Source organism: Giraffa tippelskirchi, chromosome 4, assembly GCF_054371585.1.
Source record: "Giraffa tippelskirchi isolate mGirTip1 chromosome 4, T2T-mGirTip1v1.2.pri, whole genome shotgun sequence".
NCBI classification, from domain to species: Eukaryota; Metazoa; Chordata; class Mammalia; order Artiodactyla; family Giraffidae; genus Giraffa; species Giraffa tippelskirchi.
In genome coordinates, this window is record NC_137278.1 from 10192561 (window position 1) to 10211725 (window position 19165).

Genomic DNA, 19165 nt, shown 5'->3' on the forward strand with positions numbered 1-19165 from the left:
CAAGGCTATGGTGTTTCCAGTAGTCATGTATGGATGTGAGAGTTGGACGGTGAAGAAAGCTGAGAGCCAAAGAATTGATGCTTTTGAACTGTAGTGTTGGAGAAGACTCTTGAGAGTCCCTTGGACTGCAAGGAGATCAAACCAGTCCATCCTAAAGGAGATCAGTCCTGGGTGTTCACTGGAAGGACTGATGTTGAAGCTGAAACTCCAATACTTTGGCCACCTCATGCGAAGAGTTGACTCATTGGAAAAGATCCTAATGCTGGGAAGGATTGGGGGCAGGAGAAGGGGAGGACAGAGGATGAGATGGCTGGATGGCATCACCGACTCGATGGACATGGGTTTGGGTAGACTCCAGGAGTTGGTGATGGACAGGGAGGCCTGGCGTGCTGTGATTCATGGGGTCGCAAAGAGTTGGACAGGACTGAGCAACTGAACTGAACTGAGAGCTGGGGGTAAGGGGAGAATTGGTAGTAAATGGGTAGAAGTTTTCTTTAGGAAGGTGATGAAAATTTTCCAAGATTAACTATTGTGATCGTACACAATTCTGTGAATATGCTTTAAAAAACACTGAATTATCCACTTTAAGTGGGTGAACTGTATGGCATGTGAATTATATCTCAATGGAGCTGTTTTTGTTTTTTTTTAAGTTAAACAGAACAAAATTTAAACTGAATTCTGATGTTTGACAGCCAAGGAATAGAGATATCACTACTACTTTTGCTGCAACTGCTGTTTGAAAATGGGAAGAAAAGAATAAGCGGAGGAAGGAAAGGAAAACATCCCTTTCTTGAAGTGCTAAAACCATCCTGTTGCTTAAAAAGATTATTCATAGATAATCCAATTTCATTTTTTTCTTCTCCAAAAATAGAAACTGATATAGAACTGTAAAATACCTGTCTTAAGCCTCGTCTGTAGCAAAGTGGACCCACATCTCCATAAACCATTACTCAGTAGGCCTAACACTGCTTCCTGGCATAATGCTAAGACAGGGGAGGACGTCAGCAAAAGCCAGCTTTCACTGGTGACTCAGAACACTGCTGAGGAGTTCAGGTAGCAGGCAGGACCGTGTTCCATTATGCAATACCATTCTGGCACTTTCGTAGGAATCTGAAAGTCACATACATTTTATAGTAGTATATGCTTTAATTCCTTCATCTTTAAAAAAGAACCAAGGACAACATGCCTTTTAAATATCATTCTCAACCTTTTAAGCTACTGTTTTACAAAATAATAGAAGACTCTTTACAGATATCCTATAATCAGCACACTTGTTTTCAGAGCATTAACCTGAGTATAGACAAGATAGATTTGTTTCTTATGCCCCAATCTAAAACTTTTTGGTAAAGTAAGCTGCCTATGCAAGCCTTGTTACAAAAAGTTCTGAGAAAGTAAGTATGCTGTAAACAGGAAGGCACAGGCCTTGGAGCCAGATAAGTCTCAGTTTGAAACCAGTATTGTCACTTACTAGCCAAATACTCTTAGGCAAGTTACTTAACTTTGCTAACGCTCAGTTTTCTAACCTGTGAAAACAAAACAGAAATTTATGGTGGTATTACGAGGATTCAGCAAGAAAATGTAATGTTTTCACCATCACCAGCATTCTTGGCATACTGCAGGAATGTATTGCTGTAAATATTAATTTCTTCCCTCTGTTTACTCCTCTTCCTAGTCATACCTCAATAATTAGTACCCAACAATAAAGCTCAAAGGAAAACCTTCTCTAAGTCAAACTGTATACCAGAGCATCACAGAGGCAAAATCATACAGTAGTTAAGGTGACACAGACTCTGGAACTTTCAGAAATAAGAACATAGCAGTGTCGGTATTTTTTTAAATCTCACCAAATTTCATCATCATAACCAGACAGAGCAATCAGGGAAGAATAACCTACACATGACATCTTCAACAAAAGTAGGCGACAAGGAATCTTCCCCCAAACCCTAGAATATAGAATGTGTTAGTCGCTCAGTCGTGTCTGACTCTTTGCGACCCCATGGAATTCTCCAGGCAGGAATACTGGAGTGGGCAGCCATTCCTTTCTCCAGGGGACCTTCCCAATCCATGGATCAAACCCAGGTCTCCTGCATTGCAGGCAGATTCTTTACTGTCTGAGCCTACAGGGAAACTAACCATATAGAAAGGTGTGGCCAAACATCCAATAACAGCAATGGCAATGGCAAAAAGAAGTACAGAGGAACAGCCATGGAATCCATACCTCACCAAAAAAAAAAAAAATCACTCCCAGAGAAAAGGACCAATGCTGTGTGGGACCCTAGGCAAGTGAAGGCTGAGAACAACTACTGAGATGAAAGGAGTCCGCTCAGGTTCCAAGTCAGGGAGGAAAACACTCTTAAAAACTGAAGACTAATTAAATGATGTAACTGTCTATCAATCCAATCTCACAGTGGCTTGTACATCTTCAGAGAGATATAATCTGAGGGCCCTCCCCCAAAACACTGCAAAGAGGACTTTAACTTCATTCAATAGTCTAGATTGTTATTTTGAAACCATTAGAGATAGAAGATAAAGAAAATAAATAATTATGTTAATTCTGTTAGGAATCTAATATTTAACATAAAGAAGATCAAAGAAGGTAAGAAGTTAACCTAGTTAAGAAGTTAAGCACAAATCTTAATTAGAATGATCAATGAGAACTCATTTTTTCCCCCCTCTCTTTTCCTAAAAGCAAAGAATCCAGTAGCAATAAGTACCCATATTGTGGTCTTGATATATCATTCCTCAATAAAAAGAACCACAACTCTTTGGAGAAATGGCAGATTCCAGGGCTAATGCAGGGACTATACAAGGTGAGCCTGGCATTTTTGTTTTACGAAGTTATAAAAAAAAATCTTGTCAAAAGGACACAGAAGGAGCTCGTGTAGGACAAATGTGGAGCAGTATCAGCATCAAAAAGTATAACGCAACTGATTAAAACACACTGCACATACAAAAAGCCAAGACTTCATAATAACAACTATAAGAAAGAAAGAGCAAAAGAAAGAAACAAGTGAAAACTTATACACCACTGGAGGATTTTAAGGCACTACCTCCTTATGCTGGAAACTGATCAGTAAAGGGAAAGAATTAAGCATTTCATAATGCCTGAACTGTATTTCAGGGAAACCAAACAGCCCTAGTGGATCAAATAAAGCTCTCTGAAAGAGTTCTGGCTAATAAATGAAGAAGGAAAAACATAACTGGAAATTATCATTTTAATCCCTCTGTTGTTGTTCAGTCACTAAGTCATGTCCAACTCTGTGACCCCATGAACTGCAGCATGCCGAGCTTCCTTCCCCTTCACTACCTCCCAGAGTTTGCTCACACTCATATCCATTGAGTCGGTAATGCCATCCAACCATCTCATCCTCTGTTGTCCCCTTCTCCTCTTGCCCTCAATCTTTGCCAGCATTAGGATCTTATCCAATGAGTCAGCTTTTCACAACAGGTGGAAATTCAGCAATTCACTATTCACTATTCAATTTTTTAAAAAAGAAAAAGAATCAGTAATCCAGAATGTGAGGCAGTCTACAGGATAACCATTTGGTTTCTTCAAAAAGCCAATGGTATAAGGAAAAGCACAGTGAGGGGGCAGGGGTATCTTTTCTATTGTAAAAGACAGTTAAGAGTCATAACAATCAAATATAGTGAATGAACATTTTTGGATCCTGATCCAAACAACCCAACTGTAAAAAAGACAAGTTAGACGATCAGGAAACCTAAACAGATATTAAATGACATTAAGAAAGTCTTGTTAATTGAATAACTTCTTGTTAATTTTGTGAGGTGTGATAGTGGCACTGTAGTTTTTATAAGGAAGAAAACATCTTTTTTAAAAGCAAACTTAGGTATTTCAGCAGAAATAACATGGTGTCTGGAGTTAACTTTAAAATATTCTAGCAGGAAGTAAAGTTGTGGGAGGATATATGAAACAAAAATAAGATACTGATGGCAGTTAAGTCTGGTTGATGGTTTTATACAAGAGTTCACTGTGCTCTCTACTTTTTGGTATGCTTGAAAATTTTTATAATAACAGTAAAACATACAAATCAATAAATAAAAAACAAAGAGACAACAAAAAAAAAACTAGTGTGAACTCTAAAATCAGACTGCCAGGAGGCTGAATCTAGGTCCACCACTTAATTGTGTGAATTTGGGCAAGTCATTTAACTTCCTTTAGCGTGGTTCTGGTTCTCCTTTCAACAAATGGGAGAAATAGTACTCCCATTTATTAAGTTTGAATGAGATGATCCACATAAAGCAGAAAGACTGTTTCTAGTACATTAAAAAAAGTCCAGTAAATGTCAGCCATTGTTACCATAACTATTAGTAATAATATTATTGTAGAAGATGTCATTGCAAAGACTCCTGAATAGTTCTTAATATAAAGGGCCAATATTTACTTTTTGTCAAAATTTTTATTTCTTTTTCAAAATCACATTTAAATATACAATACCACAAACATCTACAAATAACTATTTTTCCTTTTCTATTATTCAGCTTTTGGAAAATTAATGAGTACAAACATTGCTATCACCAATATAAGAGCAAAGGTAAACTGTTTCAAATTTTATACTATTATTCAATTAAAGTGACACAGTGTTATGAATATTTTATCTATAATTTATGGTTCTGTTTTTTTAATTTAAATTTTCTCTAAAATGATACATAAAAGAAATTATACAGCTAATAGTAAATCTAAGAAACATACAAAGCAATCTTTTTTTCAACCAAAAGCTGAAAGTAGTTTTCCCATTCCTAAACAAATAAAATCAGTTTGGTGCTCATAATACATCTGCTTTACATAATACAAAAAAATTCCCTTTTGTAAATAAAAAATTATACTGAGGTCTACAGAGCTGAGGCAACTGAGAAATTTTTCCTTTCACTTTTAATCAGGCTTCCTGTTGTAAGAGCTCAGTAGACAGTGACGCGAGACACTGCCTCCCAACTTCGGTTCACCTTTGCAGTTCCACAAGGGACACCATGTCAAGATTGTTCAGCTTTTTTGATGAGTGCTGCGTGGGTAACTAACGTGTAGATGCAGATACGTATAGAGAGCAGTTTTGACAGTGATGTATTGCAACTGGTTCCAGATGTCGGTAAGGGATGCTTGGCCAGGCATCTGGGGCTCCACTGCCACAGAGCAGTGCCAGGACCAAGCCAATCTTCCCAAGACCATGGCACTTTAATTCTTCAATTAGAATCTTCTTAAAACAATTACTTTTGCTTCTCCTCTTTCAGAAAAACACTAAAATATTTCTACTTTGTTGCTTGTTTTTTAAATTTAAAGAAAGGGAGACTGAAATCACAAGCATCCTAACAGTTTGGCTGAATGAAAACTTCAAAGCAAACTGCTGAGATATTCAAAATTAAGCACATATTCATGTTATACCATGAGTATTTTAACTAAATTGCACCAAAATGAGTATGTATAAAGTTTAATTTGTACATTAAACTGATTAGCAAAGTAAATGTTGAGATTGTTCATCTACTGATACTAGAATTCCTAAGATAATCATTAACAGGGTACATATATCAATAATTGGTTATCAAATTATCAAGCTTATCTCTCCTTTTGCTAGCTATAAACTTGACAAGTGTATACTAGCTGAAGAAAATATATTGCATTTGCACTGACTTTAACAACTAAATAATAAATTTTCTAACAATGTATTTCCAAAATAAAATCCTAGAAGGACTGACAAGAAGCCTGAGAATAAATGAAATTTCTGGGCAACTGGTTAATGGAGTGCAGAGGTATACAAAAATTCCAAAGTAGAAAGACATTATTATAATCATGCAATGAATACCCTTTAACCTTTAAAATTGATAAAGTTGCACTTTCTGCATGAAAAATGTTGTAGCATAGCTCCAACATAAGCATTTGGTCTAATGGGAATATTTTCAAATAACCTGTCTGTCTCCCTCTTCTTTCAATACCAAACTCTCTGCTCCAATCAAAAAACTCTCAGGGGATCACCTACAGCTACATTCTCTCCATGTGGTTTTGCTATAAGGCATTTTCTCATTGATCAAGGGAATTGCAGAAAGCTTGCATTCTATTTACCCTAGAACAAAGAAGGTGACTTATATTACTGGTTTTCGGTACCAAATCAAAGATTTTAAAATACTTTTAATGGAAATAAAAGCAAACAGATCTGTCAGAATGATGTTTAGAACTCTATGTTCGTTTTGATTTCCTAATAAATTAAATAAATTGAACATTCTAAATACATTACAAAACTTTTAATCTGTGAGAGAACCTTGTGTTCAGTAACTTTCTGTTATAAATAAGCTGTTTAACTACAGCCTGAAGCTGCTTTGTTTGGTCTACTATAACTTGATATGCTAATTGAAAGGTCAAGAGTAGTTTTAAAAACTGACCAATCTTATTTTTCCAGATGGATCATCAAATTTATTTCTAACCTTGCATTTAAATGATCAACCAGTAAAATTTTATTACAGTCTTAGAATACATTAAAGAATGGTGCCAGATAGCAGAAGAGCTGTAAAGTATTTATTCCCATCTCCCCTTTTATAGGGTTCTGTTATGACAGATTTTTATTGTGACATGCATAGCAAAAAGCCACAACTTAACCTTAATTTTGGTCCTATCCTAAATATTATGGTTTTGATTTCTAATAAATTATATTTGACAAACAAAAATATAGTTGAAGAATTTCTACATAAACCATTAATTACTCTGAAATATGGAAACTTTGTCTAGGCAGTGCAATTGCATATATCAGATCTGGCAAGTCAAAAATATTGCTGCCTAAAGAAAATATGGATGCAAGTATATTTAACTGAATGACTTTTGTGTTTTTCTTGTCAGTTTACTAATAACTCAGAAGAATTCCTCTACACAACAAACTAGTGATTCCAAAAACAGCAAAATACAAATGTCTATATCCAAAAGTCCAACTTAAAAACTACTGGCATCTATATCCAACACATAAAGACACAGCAGACTAAGGTCCTAAGTGAATTTAGTTTCTGATTTTGAAAAATAAGTGCATAATTCCAGAACTAAACTATGCACAGTCTTATTGCTGGTGGCAGTGTAAATTGGTATAACCATTTCAGAAAGCAATCCAGCAACCTCAAGTAAAGTCAAATACATACATATTCAATAACCCAACATTTTCATTTCTAGTTATACACCTCAGAGAAATTCTTGCCTGTGGATAGGAATATGTGTACAAGCGTATTTATATGAGTAAAACTTTGGAAACAATTTAAACATCCATCAACACTGAAATAAACATGAAGCTTATTTGCAAGATCGAATACTACAAAGCAGTTAAAATGAATGAAACTGATCCACAGGTATCAAACTGGATACACCTGGAAAACAATAGTGAGGGCAAAAAGTAAGCTACAAAACTATACACACATACAGATATATATACACACTGCATATATACATTTTATTTAATAAATTCTAAAAATACAAACTATATATTACTTAAAAAGACATAAATATACAGTGAGTTTTTTAATTCAAATGAGAAACAACATGCACCAAATATAAGATAAGCACCACTCAAGTACTCAAGTATAGATAGGAAAGTTAATGGGCCGATGGGACAGAGAATCTTCAATCATATAGAAATTGGTTTTTTTTTAAATAAATATCTAAAGCAGATATTAATCAGTCTTAATATTTAGTCAGTTTAACATGAGGGAATATGGATGACCATGTGCTTGAAATATTTTACAATTAAAAAATAATGTGTAAAAACTCCAAATACCCTACAAAACCCTTTCAGTTCAGTTCAGTCGCTCAGTCATGTCAGACTTTTTGCGACCCCATGGACAACAGCAGGCCAGGCTTCCCTGTCCATCACCAACTCCCGGAGCTTGCTCAAATTCATGTCTATCAAGTCGATGATGCCATCCAACCATCTCATCCTTTGTCGTCCCCTTCTCCTCCTGCCTTCAATCTTTCTCAGCATCAGGGTCTTTTCCAATGAGTCAGTTCTTTGCATCGGGTGGCCAAAGTATTGGAGTTTCAGCTTCAGCATCAGTCCTTCCAATGAATATTCAGGACTGATTTCCTTTAGGGATGGACTGGTTGGATCTTCTTGTAGTCCAAGGGATCTCAAGAGTCTTCTCCAACATCACAGTTCAAAAGCATCAATTCTTTGGTGCTCAGTTTCCTTTACAGTCCAACTCTCACATCCATACATGACTACTGGAAAAACCACAGCTTTGACTAGACGGACCTTTGTCAGCAAAGTAATGTCTCTGCTTTTTAATATGCTGTCTAGGTTGGTCATAGCTTTTCTTCCAAGGAGCAAGGATCTTTTAATTTCATGACTGCAGTCCCTTTACTTCAAAACCCTTAACAAAACTTTACAAAACCCTTTACTTTAGAATTTTTACTAATACCTCAATCAAATACATTCATTTACACACTGCATAACTTCATTAGGTCAAAAATTATTTCCATAATTAAAGGATAGAGCAATCTATTCTCCCCAGCAAGGTCCTCACACAGAAGCTAAACTGTCTAAATATTTAGTACTGATACTACCATTATGTTTTTGTAGCATTTATAATCATAGATATGAATGATCATAGAATGAAGATCATAATCTTTCAAAGGAAAGAGGAAGGTTATTTCTAAATCATACATGACAAATAATCAAGATATAGGAACAGTAAACAAATTATTTGGATTTCAAGTAAGGAAGCTTTTTTTTTCCCCAAATAAAGAATCCTACCTATGACAGATTAGATCATGAAGACATTTAACGTAGGTAAAAATCATTCACAGAAAGAATTTGATAAGACTGTGGTGAATATAAAGGAACTTATTAAGCTAGAACCTCTATGTGCTACATACAACTTTAGCAGTTTTCTCCTGGAATTAATTTCTAAGTTTTGGAAATATTAAGTTAATTATTAATGTACTGCCTTTCGCATTCAAAGATACTATGCTAGAATTGAACTGGTTGAAAACTGCCCCCACAGTTAACATTTAAAAAGTGTCTCCTAATGCAAAATTAAATAGGTTTCCAGAATATTCTAGTGAAGACTCCAAATTAGAATCTAAAATAAAGGAAGCTACTACATTGAACTTGGTGATATTACAATTATGGATTGATCCTTTAAGTGTCAAAGCTGAGAACAAAAAAGACAAAGAAAAATGGATACTTATTAGCTATAACATCAGAAGTAAGCAGTGATGTTTATTTGTAAAAAATTATAATACTTCCTGGCATCACCAACTCGATGGACATGAGTTTGAGCAAGCTCTGGGAGTTGGTGATGGACAGGAAAGCCTGGCGTGCTGCAGTCTATGGGGTCACAAAGAGTCAGACACGACTGAGCAACTGAACTGACTGATTATACTTCCTAAATCACTGGTTTTCAAAGTATAGCCCAGGTACCCTCGGGCCCCTAAGGTATCCTCAGGGTTCCAGCAAGGTCAAAACTATTTTCAAAATATTACTATAGCCCTTTACACTCTCATTTGCTCATGAGCATCCAATGAAGTGTATTAGGGGGCCACATGAAGTATGATATCACAACAGAATGATGCAGAGCAGATATGAGAATCCAGCTGCTGAAGTCAGACACTGAAGAGAGTTTCAAAATAAATGCAAAACAACGCCACTCTTTTAACTAATTTTTTCTTTTGAAAACCATGAGTTTTTTTTTTATTTTAAAATATCAAAATGCAATTAGTTCATTACTATTATTTTAAAATAAACTAATAACTTTTAAAAATCTCTAGTATGGTGATTATTGATAGATATAATCTACATAACCAAAAGATCTCTAGGGTTCTCAAAAATTCTATATAGCACAGAAAAAGATCTTGAAAACATAGAGAGAGCCAGTGATCTGTATCTTAGAGCTCATATGAGCATGAAATGAACTAATGCCAGTAAAGAACTTCTCACAAGGCATGGCAAACAATAGTCCTCAATAAATGGTAGCTGTCATTGTTACACTACAATAGCTGGGACTACTGATAGCATGTTGAGATCCAGATTCTTGGGAATTTAATTGTCTCCCATTCTCTAGTAAGCAAACAGTATTAAAAACAAACAAACAACAAAAGCAAAAAACAAAAAACCTAATTATTAGTAAAATTTTAATTCATCATATATTCAATATATTCTAATTTAAATTCTATTTTAATAGATCTATGTATTTTCTTTCTAGACCTGGTGATTTTCCTTACAAAGTAGAAAGGCCTGAGTCCCTAGACTTAAAATATACCATAGAGTCCACTAGAGTTCTCTTTTCCTTTGAGTCACTAGGAAAAGAGCAATAAGAAGCCTGTGTCCTGTGTCATCCAAAACAAATTAATAAGGATATTTCATTCTCATGAAATTAAAGTTATACCTTCCTTTGAAAGTATTGGAGAAGGAAATGACGACCCACTCCATTATTCTTGCCTGGAGAACCCCGTAGATAGAGGAGCCTGGTGGGCTGCTGTCCATGGGGTCGCACAGAGTCGGACACGACTGAAGCGACTTAGCATGCATGCATTCCTTTGAAACATAGGATCAATACAAGCACACTGAATAACAGAACTGAAGGGCCTTTGAGCAAGCTTCTGATCAGATCCCTGACTGCAGGCATATCTAGACCAATAGATACTGAGAATCACAAACAGAATACTTAGTTTTCACACTAGTGGACAAGGAGCTCTTCCACAAAGCCAACCAAAATATTACCTGCTTTCATTCTAAGGTCACTTCTTTATGCTTCAACTTTTATTTATAAAGATAAAAACAAATATGAATTACAAAGAAAAATAATAATAGTAAATATAAAGTATGAAGAAAAATAATGTTACTTAATAGTATACAGAAACCAAATACCTGGCATTGATCTTATAAAAACTCTTCAACCCTTTAGCCTTCTTTCACTCCCTTAACCCTTCTTTTCCACCTTCTAAACTCGAAAATAAAACCATACTGGATCTCTCACATTTTTCCTTAAAAAAAAGAAAAGACTGAGTCAAAGTAACTACCATAAAAACTTCATCAAGGTGCTAATGGATTATTTAGTCTTCTAAAACTTTCTTAGAAACCACATTGACATGTCAAATTGTTCCCAAAAAACAAGGTCCAACTGTATAGCACAAGGAACTATATCCTGTGATAAACTATAATGGAAAAGAATATTTTAAAAAAGAATGTCCATATGTGTATAACTTGAGCCTTTTTGCTATAGAAACTGGTCCAACACAGTAAATCAACTACACTTCAATAAAAAATTAAATTAAAAAAAAAAATGATTCCCAGGGACTTCCCTGGCAGTCCAGTGGTTAAGATTCTGGGATTCCAATGCAGAGGCTGGGGTTTGGATACTGGGTTGGGGAACTAGGATCCCACATGCTGGTGGCATGGTCAAAAAAAAAACAAAAAACTGTTACCAAATCTAAAGTAAAAACAATTCTTAAAAACGGTCTCAAAAGAAATGACCTCCCCTTAAAAAGGTCCATATTAACATTATACATATTAATAAGTTTCATCTTTTTAAAACTGTCTTTGCAACTTAAAATCAGCATTAAGATGAAAGCAATGACACACTGATGCTGGGAAAAATTGAGGGCAGGAGGAGAAGGGAACGACAGAGGATGAGATGGTTGGATGGCATCACCGACCCAATGCACATGGGTTTGGGTGGACTTGGGGAGTTGGTGATGGACAGGGAGGCCTGGTGTGCTGCGGTTCACAGGGTCGCAAAGAGTTGGACATGACTGAGCGACTGAACCGAACTGAACTGAATTAATGACATATCATAACACACAGAGATACATAAAAAACATTTTCTAAGAAGCGTTACAGGTGAATATAAGTATATATACAGGGTTACGGCAACTTTTTAAATAATGTATATATTTTCATATACTCCAGTGACTAGGACAAATTAGGAAATGTCAATAATCAGTAGCAATGGTAATCATTAGCAGGGGAACCAAGGCATGTTCATCCCCTTCCCTCTTTCTCACAACTGTGTTTCTTCTTTAAAAAGTACTTTTACTTATTTATTTGCACCTGCCCTTAGTTGCAGCAGGGCTTCCCTGGTGGCTCAGATGGTAAAGAATCTCCCACAATCCAGGAGACCTGGGTTCGATCCCTGGGTTGGGAAGATCCCCCGAAGAAGAGATTGGCTACCCACTCTGGTATTCTTGCCTGGGAAATCCCATGGACAGAGGAGCCTGGCGAGCTACAGCCCATGGAGCCGCAAAAAGTCAGACATGATTGAGCAACTAACACTTTCACTTTAGTTGCAGCATGTGAGATCGTTAGTTGCAACATGTGGGACCTAGTTCCCTGACCAGGAATGGAATCTGAGCCCCCTGCACTAGGAGCACAGAGTCTTAGCCACTGGACCAGCAGGGAAGTCCCTCACAACTGTATTTCTGAGTTTCAAACATCACAGTGGCCTCACAAAACATGGCTGTACTCTGAACTTTCACATAAAAGATTCAAACATAGGCAGTGAGACAATGAATGGTAGTAGTAACTGACAAATAAAAATTCACATCATTTTTTAAGCTACTTAGCAAAAAACAGGGTTTTCCCTGGTGGCTCAGACGATAAAGAGTCTACCTGTAATGTAGGAGACCCAAGTTCGATCCCTGGGTTGGAAAGATCCCCTGGAGAAGGAAATGGCTACCCACTCCAGTATTCTTGCCTGGAGAACTCCAGGGACAGAAGAGCCTGGCGGGCCACAGTCCACAGGGTCGCAACGAGTGAACACAACTGAGCGACTAGCTTTACGTTAGCAAAAAACAACAACAACAAAACCCACAAGAGTACAACTGCTGAAATGAATGATTTATTAAATCTTCAAATTCAACTACTGAATAATGTGTGTTTCATAAGTATGAAGTACTGAATTAAGGCAGAAGATGTCACAATATATTATGTAAAGTCTTTAAGTAATAATCCAATATAAGCAGCTACAACACTGAGATGATACCCTGTATGAATGTACAGGAAAACAGTAATGAAACATATACATTTATTAGATTATACAGCTTTTCTTCTACTATGGTCAAATTACAATCAAACTTTTAAAACCTTTTCTAAACTACCAAAAATTTTGTTTATAAAAATGTCACCTATTAGAATATAAATCATGCTCAGGGAAATATAAAGTTTCAACATGAAGAAATATATATACATTTTAGAGTTTCTAAAGATGTGCTCTCCCCTTCAGTAGAAGTATTATTGACAATGAAAAACCACATGTAGGCAAGAAATGTTTTTAAACTCGGCAGAATAACAACAACAAAAGAGTACCTCCTTTAAAAATAATCATCAATGATCAACAAAATAAAGGATTGTCTCAGATCTTCTGCACAACAGCCCTAGAGAAAAAAAAAAAAACACTCTCAAGGCTGCTTGCAAGCACACTTCTTACCCCACCGCTCATCAGGCAACAGGATAAAGTCCATTCTTTTATTAAAGCTACACAGTGTATATGCTGGAGTTAAAAATTTTTTCACAAAATTTTTCTAACAAAATAACATTAGGTTCACAAGCATGTTAGTTTTCTTCCACTGTTTAAAACCTACCTTTAAAGATTAAATTTTAACTTTACTTATTTAGGAAAAATTACATAATTCTTCACAACACAGTTTAAAAATAACTCCACTATTAATGCAAGCCCTTTATTTAATCACAGGCTAATTTACTCCTGACAGAAAGTAAATTCCACTATTTTCTGTGAGGCTTTATGAAATTGCCATCATTTTTAATTAATTCTTAATTAAAATATATTACACCACAGCTTCTACCCATCTCTCTTGATATTCTAACATAATCAATTCAAGACCATTTACATATCATTAATTAAAAGCCTTCCTCTCTCATCCTTAAAATCATAATGAGGCTCTATTTCTCATTAGCAGCCTTTAAGGGATAAAATAACAATAGAGTCAAGAATGAATGGTAATTTTAAAAAATAATAATTTATGCCTTTAAATACTATATAGTGGACAATGCTACTTTCAAAATTTCTCAACTCTGGTGAATTACTGAATTCTTTCTGTATGTTTCTTTCACATCATAGAGCAACAACTGGCTATACTTGAAAGCTAATCTCCAAATGAGATAAAAATCAATATGAAATAGTAGTTATCTTTGAAACTGGGGAAAAAAAACAGATTTCTGTATCTGGATAATACACCTTACCATGAATGCTACAAACAAGGAAGTTATTATAAAAGAGTGAAAAGAATTACATTGTCTTGTCTTCATTTCCATTTTTTTTAAACTTGCCCTTAATTTTCAGAAATTATATAATCTAAACCATCCAGAGGAATCCTTTATTTTTAAAAGGATTCACTTTTTCAACTAAAGGAACCTGTTGTTAATACCTCTTAGAAATTTTAAGATGCAATTAGAAAAATATAATTGAAATTTCTATCTCTATGCATTTCATACTAGCTTACCACTGTCAGAATGAGGTATCTGCAGTGACATGAAGAATTGAAACAGAAACTAGTAGGAAGTTCTACAATTAAATTCCAGAGCTGTGATACGTTTTACACATTCTTAAATCAACTGTGATATATGCTGGTACTATAAAAAGTTATCATTTATTGGTAATGAAAGGTAAAAATTAATCACCTATTCAATGATTTTACCTCTTCTAGAGGTTTTTTAAAGCCAAATACAGCTTGAGAGAAGATTTATAGCGGCTCAAGTCTTTTAACCCACTGTTTTCAATATTTTGGGGGTAAGTTACAAAATTAATACAACTCCAACTATGATTACTTTTATGATCAGTATAAAATAAAATTTCATTGTTTTTCTTTTGCTTTGGGCAACTGCAGTGGTATTTATTGCCTTCTGCAATACTATAAAAAAAAGAAGGCTGACAAAACTTAATTTGTTACGTTTCTCAGAGTTCATTATTCACAATTATATTTCAAAGCCAAACTATGAACACAAACAGGAACCAAGTGAGTATCAAAATGTGACCAAAAAATAATGCCACATAATAGAGGCAAAATAAAATCAGACTCTTGTCTTGGAAATTTTATGCAGACTTATTGTCACCAGCATTAACTATATTTAGGTGCTTCATATCAGGCAAATCAGATTTATATCACTGTCTTCTGTCAAATGCAGGTGCTCCACCACGACTTGTCAAGACAGCCTGTCTGAATCTTCACACGTCAGACAGAATCACAGCACTTGGTGTTTTGGTCTGTTGACAGCAATTTATTTTGATGTGTTGTCACAATATGGAATTCTTCAGTGCTATGCACCATGGTGCCAATAAGTCCCACTATACTTTTTTCTATTGCCAGATGCTACAGGTTTAGTAAGGGGAGAGGGCAAAGTTTTGCCTTACTTTAAAAATCACTTTTTTAAAGCTCTAAGAACTTCATTTTCAAGTGGAGAAGAGTGCTAAACAGAAGCATTTCATTCTTTAATCTCAGCATCCAACATCCTGTTCAATGCTACAACCAAACAACCTGGGTGAAGCAAAGCCAGTCGCCTGTTAGGAACAAACAGGGACTTAAAAAGTCCTTAAAGTCAAAAATCAGAGGGGTCCACCCTGAGACTAAACAATAGCTGGGGCTACACATCCAGTGTGGTAAATTGTTTTCTCAGCTCTATCATAGGGCTAGTTTCAATCCTACAGTAAAAACTTCAATTCTGTACAGTGCAAATGCTTATTAAGTAACTATGTGTAAAGCTAGGCACTAGGGGAAACAGGAGAATGAGATGATAAATGGAAATAAATTTGAGCTTTGTATGGATGTGAGAGCTGGACGGTGAAGAAAGCTGAGCGCCGAAGAATTGATGCTTTTGAACTGTAGTGTTGGAGAAGACTCTTGAGAGTCCCTTGGACTGCAAGGAGATCCAATCAATCCATCCTAAAGGAGATCAATCCTGGGTGTTCATTGGAAGGACTGATGTTGAAGCTGAAACTCCAATACTTTGGCCACCTCACGCGAAGAGTTGACTCATTGGAAAAGACCCTAATGCTGGGAAGGATTGGGGGCAGGAGGAGAAGGGGATGACAGAGGATGAAATGGTTGGATGGCATCACTGACTCGATGGACGTGCGTTTGGGTAGACTCCGGGAGTTGGTGATGGACAGGGAGGCCTGGCGTGCTGCAATTCATGGGGTCGCAAAGAGTCGGACACGACTGAGCGACTGAACTGAAATGAACTGAATTACATTTTTCAGAAATCTATAGAAATTCTCCTGGGCTTTTTCAATCACATCCCCCCATGAGAACTGGAACATTACTACTCTATAGAGTAGTAATGTAAAATACAACTTACACAGGAAATATAAAAGAGACACATGTGGCAGAAAAAAGTTAAAATAAAGATCAACATTCTCTTGAGAAGTTAAAAAGTAGCTTTCTATTTGGAGTTATCATTAGAAAATTCAAGATTAAAATTTTTTTGTCAGAACAGTAATATTTCAAACAAGCGAGTAGTGTATGTCATAAACCCAAATAACAAAATTCCTCTTTGAAAAAACAATGAACCACAAGTCTAAGCACAACTTAAAAATAAACCAGTATGGCTATGTAACAAGCATGTAAAGTTCTTTTTCAAACTTCACATCCTAACTATAAGTGTTTTTATACTTATGAATTATATGCAGGGACTCTGGTAATACTTACTTATCATCTACAGCTGCTACACACTATAGTCATAGGAACTATTCTCCAAAGAATTCCACAATAATTGTTTTAAATCTAACAATCCTAATATCTTCTTTGTGAGGTAAGTTGGCAGTAGACAAAATGGAATTTTTTTTTAACTTTATGTAACCAAAAAGTAAGACAAAAGACTTCATAGTGAGTCAGAACCAAAGTTGAACAAAGACTCCCAAGCTTAAAATGATTCCATTAAATTATACTCTACAAGTTCTTAAATTAGATCAGTCTAATAGGTCTGCCTTTTGGCACATGTCTAGAAGGCACCATTCACATAGTATTTTATAAATGGTGCAACCTGTATTTGTACAGCTCAACAAATCTGGATGTAAAGACAACCTTACTGAAGTTACTGTGAGTGCACATGCACACGCGTGTATTCCTTCCAGAAAAAGGTCTCTCTCTGGCACAAACCCTAGTCTATTCTATAAGAAAGTTACAGCATCACATAAATCACAAGTTCCCTCTCATCTATCCCCAAGATCTCTAGGTAAATAAAGTTTCAAATAGTATTGAAGTGTGGGACACAAATACTTTTCCTGAAGATAAGTTGCAGGCTGACTTTCACCTAGTAAACAAGTTTGACAAACAGTAGATGTATATTCAGTAAGTGCTGTATTCAGAATGCATGTCTAATTGACTCTAAAGAAACCAATCACACTGACACCATCAAACTTACCCTTACAGGCTGTCACCAATAACACCAGCCAACACAAAATAATTCTTCTGTCTAGTTTCATGACTGATTTTTACAAAGAATGGAAAGTTAAGTGAAAAATGTTGATTAAAAAAAACAGCTTGACTGCCATTTAATAAGTGAAGAGCAGCTACATATGCACAGACATATTAATTCACAGAAAAATGAAACTACATGAGAATCCTAGTTTTATCCCACAAAATAGTAAGAAAAGCCCAATAATCTAACAATCAGAAGAAAAAAAAAAGAGAGAGAGAGACATTACAAGAAAACAGAGAATAAGAGAGCTGAGATTTGGCAAAGGTCATGGAAGGAAAAAGGAAGGGAGACATGGGGGAAGGACTAAAAATTCGAGAACACTAATAACCCAGTACCCAATGAAAAACAGTACAATAAAAATAGAACTAGCTGTACTATGACTTGCAAGATTCAGGCTGTAATCTTTATCCCAGTTCTGCAACTTACTTAGGCAAGTGACCTTGGTAAATCCCGTACTTAGCCTCTCTAATCTCAGTTTCCAAATTTGCAAAGCAAAAATAATATGTGTCTCACCTACATCAAAGGTTGTTATGAGGATTTAGTAGATCATGTAAAAGCACTTTGAATAGTAAAAAGCACCATAAAATAGTCAAGGACAACGTAAGATAAATAAAAAGCAAATATCACTTTTAGATCTCCCAGCTCAAGAGAGCAGATCAAGCTCATGTGTTTAATCTCTACTCTTCCCTTCCAAATTTCCACTGATGGAACAGCAAAGAGTATAAATCCATTGAGAAAGGGGTAGAGACTGCAGGAGACCAAATTTTGATAAATTTCTGGAAGACAGATAGCAAATGAGATTACACTGATAAATAGACCACAGTGGAGGAGACCCAAATTAAACAACGAGAAAGAGTTGCAATAGAAGCAGGAGCCATTTTTATCAGCAAAGACTGGGAGATGCCCCAAACCTGGACAGAGAATAGCAACAGGAAATGGGGCAGCAAATTAAAAGAAGGCTTAAGTAATACCTAGGCCATTTGGTCCCTTCCCACAATCCCTGGGTGGAGAAGATCCCCTGGAAGAGGAAATGGCAACCCATTCCAGTATTCTTGCCTGGGAGATCCCATGGACAGAGAAGCCTGGTAGACTACAGTTCATGGGGTCACAAAGAGTTGGACACAACTGAGCAAGCATGTACACACGCACACTTCCCATACAAATAGCCAGCCACTGCAGAGAATATCATTTGCCCCTTTTGCCCCAGGACTATTGTCCAAAAATAACTAAAATGCAAAATTAAAAGCAGAACAGAGGAAGAGAATTATCTCATATAATGAAAGTCAAGAAACACAATCTGATGTTGATGAACTTAAAATTTAAAAATATTATTTATGTTATGAAAATAACCCCTACCAGAACTAATACTATAACAAAACTAGAGAATAAGAGGAGAAAAGGAGGTAGGAGATAGTATAAATAAAGCACATTTCTCACCATAGAAAAATTATATACACAGTAAAAACGTATAATTGAAATTTACAAACGCATATATATGGAATTTAGAAAGATGGTAACGATGACCCTATATGCAAGACAGCAAAAGAGACACAGATGCAAAGAGAAGACTGTTGGACTCTGTGGGAGAAGGCAAGGGTGGGATGATTTGAGAGAATAGCATTGAAACATGTATATTATCATATGTGAAACAGATCACCAGTCCAGGTTCGATGCATGAGGCAGGGTGCTCAGGGTTGGTGTACTGGGATGACCCTGAGGGATGGGAAGGGGAGGGAGGTGGGAGGGAGAGTCAG

At 35.9% G+C, this 19165-nt stretch overlaps 1 protein-coding gene and 1 long non-coding RNA gene across 8 annotated transcripts in view; both read right to left on the reverse strand.

Annotated features, from left to right (window-relative positions):
* The window catches only part of PBX3 (PBX homeobox 3), a 226743-nt gene that overhangs the window by 140112 nt on the left and 67466 nt on the right, over nucleotides 1-19165 (reverse strand). The gene's annotated exons all lie outside the window — the stretch shown is intronic.
* Nucleotides 14795-18851, reverse strand: LOC145545032 (uncharacterized). The gene is made up of 2 exons (XR_014081802.1): nucleotides 16250-18851; nucleotides 14795-16209 (listed from the first exon to the last, which is right to left on the reverse strand). It is a non-coding gene; the product is annotated as an uncharacterized LOC145545032 (long non-coding RNA).